The following is a 15678-nucleotide window of genomic DNA, read 5'->3' on the forward strand; positions in this document are numbered from 1 at the left end:
GTCTGAGGGAGGAGGGTGGTCAGAGCAGACAACTCCCATTCTATAATAGAAAAGGAATCTATTTACTTGTTGCAGAACTGGCAGTGATGGATTTTCAGATTCTGAATGCAGCTTACTGACTCTACCATGATATGGGTTTTGTACTTTAAAAAGTAGAGCAGGTAGCAGATGGAACCCCATGTGTCTTAAACCATTTTCTGAACTTGTGAATGTTTTTTCTGTTCCTAAAGAATCACTATAATTACATGTTCTATTTTGGTTAGTTCTATGGAGGAAAAAATTCCCAAGTTACGTCAAAAAAAGCTTGTTCTAATTTTATTTATTTAGTTATTAAAGCATGATGACATTACTGAAGATACCTGAATACTTAAATTTTATTAAGCAATTAATTTTTTTATGACTGAATATCTTCTGTTGAACTTAAATAATGTATCAGGTGAACTGTAAATATAAAATGTAAACTGTGAAAATGTACATATCCAATTTAATTATGTGAGTCTTTGTTGAAAATCGTATTAATCATTCCTTGAAAGCCTGATGAAAATGACCTTTGAACTGCCCAGGTGGAAAAATCTAAATGCAACAAAACAGGGAAAAAAAGAATGTAAGAAGATAGCTATTGAATGGTCTGTTCATATATGTATGTAAATATTTATATACTTATATATATATATATATATTTTATATATATATCTTAATATATATTTTAAAGATTTATTTATTTATTTTAAAGAGAGAAAGAGGTTGGGGGTAGGAGCAGAGGGAGAGGGAGAGAGAAACTCAGACTCCTCATTGAGCAGGGAGCCCTAGGGGCAGGGCTGAATCTCACAACCCTGAGATCAGGACCTGAGCAGAAACCAAAGAGTACTGAGTGTAACCAACTGTACCGACTAGGCCACCCAGGTGACCCTGAATGGTCTGCTTATAAAAACAATATAAATGTTGAAAATTTCAGTTTAAATATGGCTAACGCATCTTCTGCTCAGAATTTTTATTTTACTTTGCAGATAGTGCACATAAATTGCCAGAATATTTTGTTTGGCACATTTCATCCAAACCTTTAAAATAAATAAAATTAAGATAGTTTTAAATTTACATAAATTAAAAAACTGTATTTTACATATGTTATATATGTATTTCATGTTTCATATATATTTGTATTTTATATATGTATTATATTTTCTTTATTTTATATATGTATTATATTTATATTTTATTGATACATAATATAAGCCCATAATTTTTCTTTATTTTATACATGTATTATATTTTATAATTCTCTGTATTTTATATATGCATGATATTTATATATTTTTTTAAAGATTTCATTTCTTTATTTGAAAGAGAGAGCATGATCCGGGGGAGAGGCAGAGGGAGAGGGTCAAAGAGACTCCCCACTGAGCGGGGAATCCCTGACCAGAACTCCATCCCAGGACCCTGAGATCATGACCTAAGCCAAAGTCAGACGCTTAGCTGACTGAGCCACCCAAGCGCCCCCATGATATTTCTATTTTATTTATATATATGTTACGTATATATATATATATATATATATATATATATATCCATCCATATGTGTGTGTGTGTGTGTGTGTGTATCCATACTGAATCATGGGAAAAATTAAAATATATTATCGGTTCTTTAAAGGAGTAAAGATAATATTCTAGGTCAGTTCTCCCAAGTATCTGTTCAACTGAAGAGTGTTCCCATGAAATTTTATAAAAGTTCAGCTAAAGGGCGCCTGGGTGGCTCAGTTGGTTAAGCAACTGCCTTCGGCTCAGGTCATGATCCTGGAGTCCCTGGATTGAGTCCCGCATTGGGCTCCCTGCTTGGCAGGGAGTCTGCTTCTCCCTCTGACCCTCACCCCTCTCATGTGCTCTCTCTCATTCTCTCTCTCTCAAATAAATAAATAAATAAAATCTTTAAAAAAAAAGAAAAGTTCAGCTAAAAAACATTTTTATGAAGTAAGCCTTGGGAATATTGCGTATTTGTTCTCTCTTGGAAAATTACAATGCACATTAGGTTTTTTAATACTCAGAAGTGTTCCAACAAAGAGACGTGTGTTTTCTCTGTGTGTGTGTTTGTGTGTGTGTGTGTAATTTGATCTTGGAAACGTTTGTTTTGCAACATCAATGAACAATTCTAAATTATAGATTTAGATATCTAAGAAAACTGAATTGGAATGGATTATTACAGTTATTTTTAATTTGAGTAAAACTTGAATTCACCATTTCTAAATTTCTTTTTGCCCGAAATTAAGAAAGAAAAAATTTTATCTTGTTTAAACAAGAAAAATATGTATTCTATAAGAGTGCTTTGTGAATAAATCTCATCTGGACAGATATAAAATATGTCAGATATTAGAAATATGATGACTATGCCTTATTCAAATATAAAGCTTTAAAAATAACCCTTTGCATTTTTCATGCCTTCTACCTGCCTTTTGCCCCAACAGGCTTAGATATAAAACCCATTCACACCTATATTGTTGTCTTTTTAAAACCTAAAATGCTATTACTTATTTTGATATGTTATCTCAGTTGTCTCTTAAAGGATATTTTATTGGATAGATGTAATTTTCTAAATGGCGTATGGATCTGGATAAATAATTAGTGGAGGAAACTGGATTAAGATCGCCTTATAAGTACTATTACCTCACTTGGTGTTTTTGTGATGTGTTACTGTGTTAGCCGTATTGTCCAACAGGATGTGACATAAAGTCAGAGGAGGCTAGTAAATTATTAACCTTAATGCTCATAATGAAAGACGTTTTGCTTTATTTTATTTTTTTAGTGAAAGATATTTTAAATAAACAGATTTTTTTTAAATTCAAAATTAAAGATACTTATATATTCTCTATTTGGGATCATCAAAGTTAGAATTCAAGAGAAAGCTTGCTTTATTAAATTCTTTTGCAATTTAATAGATGTCTTGTTGGACCATGTGTGCATTGAGCTTACTCAATTTAATTATTTATAATTAAAGTAATAGTATATTTTAAGTAATTGTTTTTCAAATTGGTTAGAATTTTTTAAAATATCAAGTTGTCCAATATCATAACCACATGGTCACATGTGGCTATCGAGCAATTGAAATGGGAATAGTCCAAATTGAGATGCGTTCTAAGTGTAAAATACACAGTAGATTTTGAAGGTATATGAAGCAAAGGTTGTAAAATATCTAATTAATATTTTTATTTTTTAATTTTGAGATAACATTTAAATATGTTGTGTTAAATACATTACCAAATTAGCTTCACTTGTTTCATTTTACTTTTTAAATGTAATTACTAGACATTTAATGTGGTTCTCATATTTCTATTGGATAATATTGCTCTAACAGATCATTATGAAATCTATAAATTAGAAAAGCTTTCCAACTTCCTAACTTTTATTCTTTTTTTTTTTTTTTTTTTTTTGGACTTTCTTTATTAGACTTAGAGCCAAAGTAGAAAGTTGAAAAAAATGGTATGAGAGCAAACATTTTTACTTTTTACCTTCTCTCAGGAAAAAAAATAAAATAAAAATAAAAATAAAGGTTTTAATATTTTACCATTGTGTTAGGAGACCAGAGAACCAATAGGATACATATATCTCCTTTTTATATATATAAAGGAATCAGCTCACATGGTTATGGAAGTGACAAGATTGAAATACTTCGGGCAAATTAGAGGGCTGAACATTTCAGTAAGTGTTGATGTTGTGAGTCTTGATTCCAAAATGTACAGGGCAGTCCAGAAAGACTGCGAGCTGAGACAGCATTTCTATGTTGCAGTCTTGAGCCCAAACTCCTTCTTCAGGAAAACTCAGTCTTTGTCAGAAGACCTTCAGCTAATTAAATGAGGCTAATTTATATTATGAAGGGTAATCTTTTTACTCAAAGTCCGATTTATATGTTAATCACATTGGAAAAAAAAGTTTAAACAAAATGTTAATTATATTGAAAAAATACCTTCACACTTAACATTTAGACTGGTGTTTTTGATCAAACAACTGGACACCATAGCTTATCTAAGTTAACATATAAAATTAACCATTACAGGGCGCCTGGGTGGCTCAGTCGTTAAGCGTCTGCCTTCGGCTCAGGTCATGATCCCAGGGTCCTGGGATCGAGTCCCACATCGGGCTCCCTGCTCGGCAGGAAGCCTGCTTCTCCCTCTCCCACTCCCCCTGCTTGTGTTCCTGCTCTCGCTATCTCTCTCTCTGTCAAATAAATAAATAAAATCTTTAAAAAAAAAAAAAAAAAAAAATTAACCATTACAACCATTAAATAAGATTAACTATTTTTTATTTTCTTTTGAGTTACCATATTAAACCAATTCTAATATATTCCTCATTTTATGAGAGATATTTCTAGCATAAATGGATAGTACCTTTTTCAAATTATTTTACTGCATCTATTGAGATGAACATACAGGTTTTGCAATTTATTCTGTTATTGTGGCGAATTCCATTTATTGATTTAAAATTTTAAAGCAGTCTTGAATTCCTGGGACAAGTTCCTGTTGTTAATGATTCCTTTTTTATCTATTTTTTCACCTATGTTGCTAATATATTTTATTTCAATGTTCATGAGAGATGTTTCTTTTCTTCAAATTTTTTTGAAAATCAGGCTTGGAATGAGTGTTATGACAAACTAAAAAAAAATAAATTTAAGTGCTACCCTTCTCTATTTTCTGAAAATATTTGTAAGATTATTTCTTCCATAAACATTTGGTATAAACTTACCAGTACAATCATTTGTACTTGGAGTGTTCTTTGTGGGAAAGTTTTTAATGAATAATTCATTTTTTTGAACTGTAAGTGTAGGTGGATTTTCTACTTAATATTGTGCCAATTTTGGTAAATTGCATTTTTCAAGTCATTTGTGCATATAAGTTGTAAAATTTATTGGAATAAGTTTTTTTTTGTGTGTATATTCCATTATTTTGATACTTTAAACCTTGGCAATCTAGAGTGATAGCCCTCTCATTCACCATATTGATAATTTGTGTTTATCTCCTTTTTACCTTATTCAGGACAAGGGGTTTATCAGATCTATTAATCTTTAAAACATTTTTAACTTTGTATATTTTCTTGATTGGATTCTATTAATTTTATTCTGCTGTGATATCTTATTTCCTGCTTTCTGCTTAGTCATGCTGCTTTTTTATTTTTGACATATCAAAAGTTGTACATAATTAATGTATAAAATTTGATGAGTTTGGAGATAAGTATATATACCTATGAAACCCATCAGAGTCTATTCCATAAACCTACACATCACTTAGAAAAGTTTCCTCCTGACCTTTTATTTATTATTATTGTTATTATTATTATTATTAATGTCATAAGAACACAATATCTACTTACTTTACAAATTTTTAAGGGTACAATATAATAAGGTTAATTATAAGCTCTATGCTGTACAGTAGTAGATTACTGGGAGTGATTCATCTTCTATAACTGGAATTTTGTATCCTTTGACTAACATCTCCCCATTTTTCCTTTCCTCCCCAACCTTTGGCGACCACCATTTCTTCTCTGCTTCTATGAGTTTGAGTATTCTAGGTTCATAGTATTAATAAGTGGTATCTTGGAGTACGTGTCCTCTGTGTATAACTCAGTATCCTAGATACGTAGCATAATGTTCTCCAGGTTCATCTATGTTGTCACAAATGGCAGTATTTCCTCTTTTTAAGAATGAATACTATTCCATTGTATGTATATCCCATATTTTCTTTATTCATTTACTCATCACTGGACATTTAGGTTGCTTCTGTATCTTGGCTATTGTGAATAATGCTGCAGTGAACATGTGAGTGCAAATATCTCTTTGAGATCCTGATTTAAATTCCTTTAGATGTATAGGCAAAAGTGGGATTGCTGGAACATGTGGTAGTTCTACCTTTTGTTTTTTTTGAGGAACCTCTCTATACTGTCTTTCATAATGGCTGTACCAGTATGGAGGTTCCAGTGGCCATACCGATTCACATTCCCATTTCTCCACCTCCTTGCCAGCCAACACTTGTCATCCTTTGACTTTTTGCCAACTGTAAGTGGCCATCCTACTGTGAGGTGATATCTCATTGTAGTTTTGATTTTCATTTGATGATTGATGATGTTGAGTGTCTTTTCATGTACCATTTAGCCGTTTGTGCATCCTCTTTGGAGAACTATCTGTTCAATTCCTTTGTACTTAAAAAAAAAAATCTTTTTTTTTTTTTCTGTTGAGCTGCATGAGTCCTTTTATATTTTAGAAATTAACCTTTATAAGATATGTGATTTGCAAATAAGATATCTGATTGACCTTGTTCTGTGAGTTGCCTTTTCAGTTTGCTGATTGTTTTCTTTGCTGTGCAGACATTTTTTGGTTTGACATAATCCCTCTTGTGTGTGTTTGCTTTTATTGCTTGTGTTTTTGGCATCATATCCAACAAATCATTGCCAATACCAATGTTATAAAGCTTTTTCCCTATGTTTACTTTTAGGAGTTTTACAGTTTTAGATCTTACCTTTATGTCTTTAATTCATTTTGAGTTGACTTGTGTATGGTATGAGTCCAATCTCATTTTTCTGTGTATGGATACCCAGTGTTTCCAGCACCAGTTTTTGAAGAGACTATCCCACATCTACTTTGTTTTCTTGGCATCCATGTCAAAAAATCATTTGACTATATATGTATGGGTTTATTTTGGGGCTCTCTGTTTTTTTTTTCCTTTGGCCTACATATCTGTTTTTACACCAGGGCTATCCTGTTTCAGTTATTATAGCTTTGTAATATATTCTGAAATCATGAAATGTGATGACTCCAGCTTTGTTCTTTTTTTCTCAAGATAGCCTTGGCTAATTGGGATCTTTTGTGATTCCATAGAAATTTTAGGATTTTTAAAATATTTCTGTAAAAGATGCCATTGAAATTTTGATAGGTATTGCATGGAATCTGTAGATCACTTTGGGAAGTATGGACATTTAACAATATTAATTCTTCCTATCTATGAACTGTAGGTCTTTGCATTTGTTTATGCCTGCTTTAATTTCATTCATCAGTATTTTACTGTTTCAGTATACAAGTCTTTCATCCTTGGTTGAGTTTATTCTTAAGTATTTATTATTTTTGATGATATTGTCAGAGAGATTGTTTTCTTAACAGTTATGCTTCTTAAAAGTGGAATTGAAGGTTTAATATTAACATCTTTATTTTCTTGTTATGTGAGAATTCAGAGATGTGCATTTTTATTTCATAGTATTGTAGTTGCATATCACATATTTTGATACATTGTATAATCAGTATCATTCAATTAAACATTTTTGACATTTCCTGAGTAATTTTATTTTGACCTGTGAGATATTTAAAAGTGTTTTACTTAATTTTCAAGTATATGTGATTCTTTCTAGATTACTAGTGTAACTGTTTTCCAATTTAATTCATGGGGTCAGACAAGTAACTCTAAGTTTTTATACATTTGTATTTTATTGAGATGCTTTTAGTAGTTCTGCATGTGGTCTGTTATGGTGTATATTCTTTCGAGAACACATACACTCAAAAAGAGTATGTTCTGTAATTGTAATATATACAGCATTAGGTTAAGGTTGTTGACATAATTCTTCAGCTCATGCTTTTTTTGTCTAGTCATATTATCAAGTACTGAGGAGGGTATTGTGTTTTGCTATGTTTGTTTTGCTCATTAATTCTGTTAGTTTTAGCTTCAGGAATTTTGAAACTCTCTTATGAGGGTTTGTGACTGTTGGGATGTCTTTATGAACTAATCTTTTCAGCAAGAAATTCCACTCTATCTCAATGTTGTCCTGAAGTCTATTTTGTCTGATATAGAAACATACCCTATGTTTATCATGCTTATGATATATGTTTTCTCATTCTTTTATTTTCAAGTGGTTTGTCTCTTTATATTTAAAGTGAATCTCTTGTTGATGGAAGAAAGTTGAGTTTTTCTTCTTGTTCATTCTGACAATCTTTGCCACTTAATTGAAATACAAATTAATTGGAATACATATTCCATTTACATTTTATGTAATTTTTGGTATGACCGGGTAAGTTCTACCACTTTGCAAGTTATTCTCAATTTGTCACATGTAATTTTTTTTCTTTCTATATCCCTCCTTTTCTGTGAACATATTGGTTAATGTGTTATTTATATTATTCTATGTATTCATTTTTTATATTCCTAATTTCCTGGCATTATTTTTATTTGCTTATCTCAGTGTTTGCTCTCAAAACTAAGATATATATCCTTAATTTATCACCAAAACAGTACTGGAGTGGACACACTAATATCAGACAAAATGGACTTTAAGATTAAAAAAATGTCATTGAGACAAAAGACATTTTAAAATTATGAGAAGGCCAATTCATTAAGATAGAGCAATTAAAAAAAAATGTACCCAAGAACAGAGCCAAAACATAAAGCAAAAAAATGACAACATTGAAGGAAGGAATAGGCAGTTCAGCAATAATAGTTGGAGATTTAACTATCCCACTTTCAACAATAGTCAAAAAACCTAGGCTGTGGATCAACATGGAAAGAGAAGACTTGAAACACACTATACACCAAATAGTTATTTGGACATTTAGACATCACTAAATGGACATTTAGACACCACTTAATGAACAACAGCAAAAGACACATTCTTTTCTGCACATAGGGGACATTCTGAAGGATAAACTAAATGCTAGGCCACAGATTAAGCCTCTATAAGTTTAAAGATTGAAGTCAGGGACGCCTGGGTGGCTCAGTTGGTTAAGCATCTGCCTTCAGCTCAGGTCATGATCCCAGGGTCCTGGGATCGAGTCCCACATCAGGCTCCCTGCTCAGCGGGAAGTCGGCTTCTCCCTCTACCTGCTACTCCCCCTACTTGTGCTCTCTCTCTTTCTGACAAATAAATAAAATCTTTAAAAAAAAAAAAAATAAAGATTGAAGTCATACAAAAATCTCCTCTGACAAAATTGGAATTAAATTAGAGATCAACAATAGAAGAAAATTTGGGAAATTCACATATATGTGGCAATCAAACAACATATTTGCAAATAGCTAATGGGACAAGGAAGAAATTATAAGAAAACAATTAAGCATTTATTAAGATGAAGAAACTAAAAGCATAACTTACTAAAACTTATTGGATACAGCTAAAAGTAGGACTCAAAAGGGAAATCTATAGCTGTAAATACCCATATTAAAGTAGAAGAATGATCTCAAATTGATAAGCTAAACTTTCCCTTTAAAAAGAGGGGAGGGGGTGCCTGGGTGGCTCAGTTGGTTAAGTAGCTGGTTCTTGATTTCAGCTCAGGTCATCATCTCAGGGTCATGAGATCCAGCTCTACATGGGGCTCTGCGCTCAGCAGGGAGTCTGCTTGAGGATTCTCTCTCTATCTCCCTGCCCCTCCCCCCAACACTGTCTTGCACATGTGCTCTCTCTCTCAAATAAATAAATCTTTAAAAACATTTAAAAAAATAAAAGGAATAGAGGGAAAACTATGCTCAAAGCAAGTAGAAGGAAGGACATAACAAACATTAGAGTAGATATAAATGAAATAAAAAATAGAAAAACAGAACCAATGATATTAAAGGATGGTTCTTAGAAATAATCAACCGATTTCATAAAACTTTAGATTTACTGACTAAAGAAGAAAAGAGAGATATGCAAATAACAAAAATCAGAAACAAAAATTACCACTAGCATTAAAGAAATGAAGAAGATTGCAAAATAATACTATTCACAATTATACCCCAACAAATCAGACAATCTAGATAAAATGGACAAATTCCTAGAAACACATAAATTACCAAAACTGCCTCAAGAGGAAAATTTCAACAGATAGATATAGATATATATTTGTTATTCAGCATTAAAAAGGAACAAAGTATCAATACATGATACAACTTGAATAAACCTTGAAAACATGCTATTTGAGAAAAGTCAAAGACAAAATGTTGCATTATGTATGATTCCTGTTTGTTTTATGTCCAAAATATAGTTAAAACCATAGAGATAAAAGCTGATTAGGAGTTACCAGGGTATGGGGTCAGGGGATTAGGATGATTATCTAAAGACTATGTGGTGTTTTTATGAGGTGATTAAAAATTTTTAAAACTCCAGAGAGCTGGTGGTTGCAAACATTGTGAATACACTAAATGCCAATGGACTGTATACCAACCACCAATGAATTTTGCACTTTAAAATGGTTAATTGTAAATTATGTGGTTTGAATCAGTTTTAGGAAATCAAGCATAGTTATCTAATCTTTGTCACAAGGAAATATAATTGAAACCTGTTTAAATTTGGAAGTTTATTATTTGTGTAATGTTTAGATCTTACCATTCATATAATATTTCTTAAAAATTGAAGTATCTAGCATTTTACTCTTATTAATAAAATAGCATTACATAGCTAAAATTTTCAGCTGTGGAACTATTATTTTATTTACCTAAAAAGAAGGACAACTTTCACTAACCTGGTGATAGTACATAAGTAACACATTGAAATAGTAAATATTACTTATAAGTAAAACACTATTCTTTGTCTTGCCAAATTTCTTACAGAGATTCAATATATTTTGTATAACATGCATCTTACTCAAGCTTAACACACTTAGTGATTAAAATAATAATAGTGGCACCTGGGGGGCTCAGTCGGTAAGGTGTCCGACTCTTGATTTCTGCTCAGGTCATAATCTCAGGGTCCTGGGAATGAGCCCCGTGTTGGGCTCTGCACTCATCTGCTTGAGTTTCTCTCTCTCCCTCTGCCCCTCTCCCTGCTCACACACACACACACACACACACACACACACACTCTCTCTCTCTCTCTCTCTCTCTCTCAAAGAAATAAATAAATCTTTAAAAAATAAAATAATAATAGAAGGTTTTATACATAATGAATGTAGAATAGTAAAAAAACAAACAAACAAACAAACCCTAGAGTTGGGTTTATTTACTGCATAGTTTAATATAAATTACAATAAATTCTGGAAAATATTATAGTGGTTTCTTTGTTTTAGAGTTCAGCAAACTAGACATAACAGATATATATTATATGGCTATTGTATCATTTTTACAAGATTCTTTTTTAATTCATTATTTAGAAGATATAGAAACTAATGATACACTGTACTAAAATGGGTTTTCTCTTTCATCATAAAAGGACACACTAAAAATAATTAGGAATTGCATTGCAATTTAGTTGTAATGTGTATTTCAACTTAACTGACATTTATTTTTGTTCCTGAATTGAACGTGAAGTTATTAGGGAAAATAGGTTAAGAAATTTAGCACGTTCTATGTTTCAGGAACTGAAAACTATTGCCTCTGTTATGATGTTTACAGTATAGTCAGTGATATCCTTAATAGGGTCATCATTCATACTGTGAACTCATCTGTCTGTTTTATAATGTAATTCTGGCAAGAATGACCTGAAAACAAAGTTAATTTTACTGTATTAGTTACGACTTTCAATGGTAAAGAACAGAAACCCAACTCAACCTGCCTTTAAGAAGTAAAATAATTTAATGCCTTGTTATAACCAGAAAGTCCAGGGTTTGTTTTGGCTTCAAGAACAATTGGATGCAGGGACTGAGATATTTCATTGGGAATTAATCTTTCTTCATTTTATGACTTACTTACCTGTCTTTGGCATGATTCCCAGGCAGACTCTTTGCAAATGTTGTCATTAAATATAGCCATCAGCAGCTTCAGAATTCCACCTTGGTGTTTTGGCAACTTCAGTGGGAAAAGCAAACTTCTTTACAAATGTTTCAAGTAATAGATTCTGTAAGATTCTCCTTGACTCGGCCGCATCATATCTATCCCTGAATCAATCACTTAGCCAACCACTTGGTGTTCTGGTGAGCAGATCTGTGTTATCTGATCCAGGAGTTTGGATGTGAGCCAATTCTGAAAGTAGTCCAATATTGAGAGTGAGGAAGGAATATTCACCAGAGGGACATCCCAGAGACTTCACCAAAAGAAAGGTGGATCAAAGTTAGGCTGAAACCATTCATGTTCACATAACTTAAATGATGTTATAACCTGGATGCAGCTAAAAAATCTGCATCTGTCATGTACATTAGCCACTATACACTGCTCACATTATAAATTAACTTGTACACACACACATATTGAAACATAAGTTTTGTAAGCAGTGTGTTTTTTTACAGAAACATATCTCAGGTTCAATGTGAGCTATATTTACATCTTAGAAAAGAAGCCTTCTATGCAACTGGCATCAGCAATTTCAATTCTCTCAATGTTGTAAGTAGAATAGAGGCTGCACATTTTGAAAATTTGTATAATACTCTGATTTCTATAATAAATGGAAATAAAGATCAAATAGTAGCCACTCTAGGATTAATAGTGCATCAAATGAGAAAGTCAGCATATTGGACATGGACACACAGAAGCATATATTTTTAAGAAGTCAACATATTATCCATCACAAAAACAAGTTATGGCTACTATAACCTTAAAAAAGCAGGAAGAAAGGTGCTGACATTCTTGAATATAAAGCTGTGTTATAACCTAAAATACACTCTTATTACTCAATTTTCAATGGTGTCTGTATATCCTAATTTAAAAGTAATATACTTTTTATTTTTCAAATAAATGTTGATGCTTAGTCTCAGCTCTTAGAAGGATTTACCAATAAAATTCAGTAGTTTATTTTTTAATCATTATGTGCTAGCTACCCTAGCATAAGGCAAAACAGCAAACCTGAGTATAAAATATAACAAAGTTTGTTTTCAAATGTCTCACAGTCCACTAATATTTATCAACACAAAAGGGCACTGAAAATTGATGCAATTTAAAATACATAATAATAGGTGTATTATAAAGTATTGAGAGAACAAATATGAGCTGGTGAATGATTCTATATTTGGGTGGGTAGTATGAATAAATGCCATTTAAATAAATTTTTTGGAATATAAATGGAAATATGTCAGGTGAAGAGAGAGAGAGCCTTATATTTTGGAAGATTATTTTGAAAGATTGCATGGAGATATGCAGGGTTAAAACGTTTGGATAGATTGGCTTATTTAGTGTCCATAATATATGAAAGGAAACATGAAATTTCTGGGAAACTGGTGCTGGTATTGATATTTAACAATCTCAAGAGCTTGGATTTTATCCTGTAGATTAGCAATCATCAAACATTTTGGCCCCAGAAACTCCTTACACTCTTAAAATAATTGACTCCAAAGATCTTTAATCTAGTTGAATAATTTAGGTAGATAGTCTCTATAGTAGAAATTAAAACTGAAAAAGAAAAAGTTAAAATACCTTTTTGAGAGAGGGGGGCAGGGGCAGAGGGAGAGGGAGAGAGAAAATCTTAAGCAGGTTCCACACCCAGTTCAGAGCTCAATGTGAGGCTCCATCCCACGACCCTGAGATCATGACCTGAGCCAAAATCAAGAGTCAGACACTTAACTGACTGAACATCCAGGCGCCCCTCATATTTAATACTTTTTAACTGGACATGTGGATCTTCCATGCATTGACACATTTCAATTTAGAGCGAAGAATTACATTCATTAACATCATTACCAATCTTTTCTGTAGTTTTTAGGTATTTAGAAGCTGTGTCAGATACAAGTTTTCCAAAACTCTAATTTTCACTTAAAAGCATGCATTTTAACATTGATACGAGATACTGTCATTTGTCTTCCTCTGAGTGACTATCTTGTTTATTTTCAAGAAAATGTCTGCCAAATACCCATATATGCATAGTTTACCTGTCATTCCTTTAAATAAAAATGGTGTTCAATGAAAATGTGAGTAGTTCAGCTCAGATTGCAGTCACTCATGTGTTTTCCTCAAGACAACTCATATGGTATGCAGCAGAAGTTCTTCCATGTTTACTTCTCATTTTTTTACACAGTATAATGAAAAGAGGTATATTTAATTTCAAGATTTAATACAGTTGATATGTTGTATTGCCTTATCAAGAGCATTCTTAAATGAATCTGTGCAACCGTCACTTTAAAAAAATGAGTCAGAGTGTGTGGCAGTGAAGAATATAATGGTTTCTAGAATACTTCTGTGCCATTGGCTTGATTCATGCCAACATATATGCGATTTTGCCCAACATTACTTTTGCACCAATAGTACAAATGTCAACACAGTTAAAAGGGATGATAATTTTTAATATTATTATGAAGAGTTTTTGACTTCACAGACCCCCTGAAAGCATCTTGGGGTTGCCCCGTGTCTGTGGAACACACTTTGAGAACTGCTGTCATGGTACTGAGACGCAAAGGAAAATTCAAAGTTTACATTTTAAAATTCCAAATATCTGAAAGGCATGGTTTTAAAATATTTACTTAAGGGCCTCCTGGGTGGCTCAGTCATTAAGCGTCTGCCTTTGGCTCAGATCATGATCCCAGGGTCCTGGGATCGAGCCCCGCATCAGGTTCCCTGCTTGGCGGGGAGTCTGCTTCTCCCTCTCCCACTCCCCCTGCTTGTGTTCCCTCTCTCGCTGTGTCTCTTTCTGTCAAATAAATAAAATATTTCAAAAAAAAATAAAATATTTACTTAATATAGTGACTTTGCCATATTTGTGTTCTAGAAATTTCTTTGGTTTCATGTAGAGAATGGAGAGAGCTACAGAGGCAAGTCCTAGAGTTTTCAGTAGAACATCATTCAGTACTCCAGCTAAGAAGCAACAGGAGACAGAAATGGGTCATAATAGTGATGGAAAAAAGTGAGGAACATGATTACTTTAGAATATGATTATTTTTAGTGATAATTGATGATTTAATGAAAAGACTGAGCCAAAATAGTGTCCATTAATGCTTCAGATATCACATCTTGTTGACCAAGTAAGTAATGGTGCTATTACTTGAGACAGAGCTGGCTTACCGAATGTGTATTTAGTTGAGTTAAAGACAATGTATGACCATGCATCTTACATGCTTTTTAAAACATGTTAACATTATGGTACTTATAAAGAATATTAGTTAAGTAGAAATATATGGTGAGATATTAATAAGGAGTAAGAAATATGCTTGGGAAGTTAAAGCGTGCTACAGAAACTGACTCAGACTTCAGCTATACATGAACTCGTAGGAGGCTAGCTTGAGATTTCTTCCTCCAGTTGTGCACTTTGTAGCCCTAGTGCCAGAAGTCTTCATCAGTATTACCTAGTACCCAGCACATGCTGTGATATGGAGTAGGTGCGTAAAAATGGATGGATGAGTCAATGAACCAACGAAAATCATCAAGGAACAAAAATCCAGAGAAGATAACATAGATGGAGATGGCATAAAAACAGATGGTAATAGTGCTGACCCAGGGATAGACTGAATAGTACAAAATAGTCTCTTAAAAACTTGACTCTAAGAAATAATGTGTAATTTAATAATATAGGTGGCATTATAAGATGAAGGGATACTTTATATAGAATTTAAAATAATTTAATCTTATGCAATATAAAAAAATAAATGACAAAGTGTTAATATCAACAGCAAGAAACTAGAAGAAACTAGCAGTAAACATATACCTATATTTAAGCAAGGAGTTTCTAAGCATGAAATCAATGGAAAAAGCCAACAAGAAGGATGCCTGGGTGGCTCAGTTGGTTAAGCGACTGCCTTCGGCTCAGGTCATGATCCTGGAGTCCCGGGATCGAGTCCCACATCAGGCTTCCTGCTCCGTGGGGGCTTTGCTTCTCCCTCTGACCCTCATCCCTCTC

This window comes from Halichoerus grypus, chromosome 4, assembly GCF_964656455.1.
Source record: "Halichoerus grypus chromosome 4, mHalGry1.hap1.1, whole genome shotgun sequence".
Lineage (NCBI taxonomy): Eukaryota > Metazoa > Chordata > Mammalia > Carnivora > Phocidae > Halichoerus > Halichoerus grypus.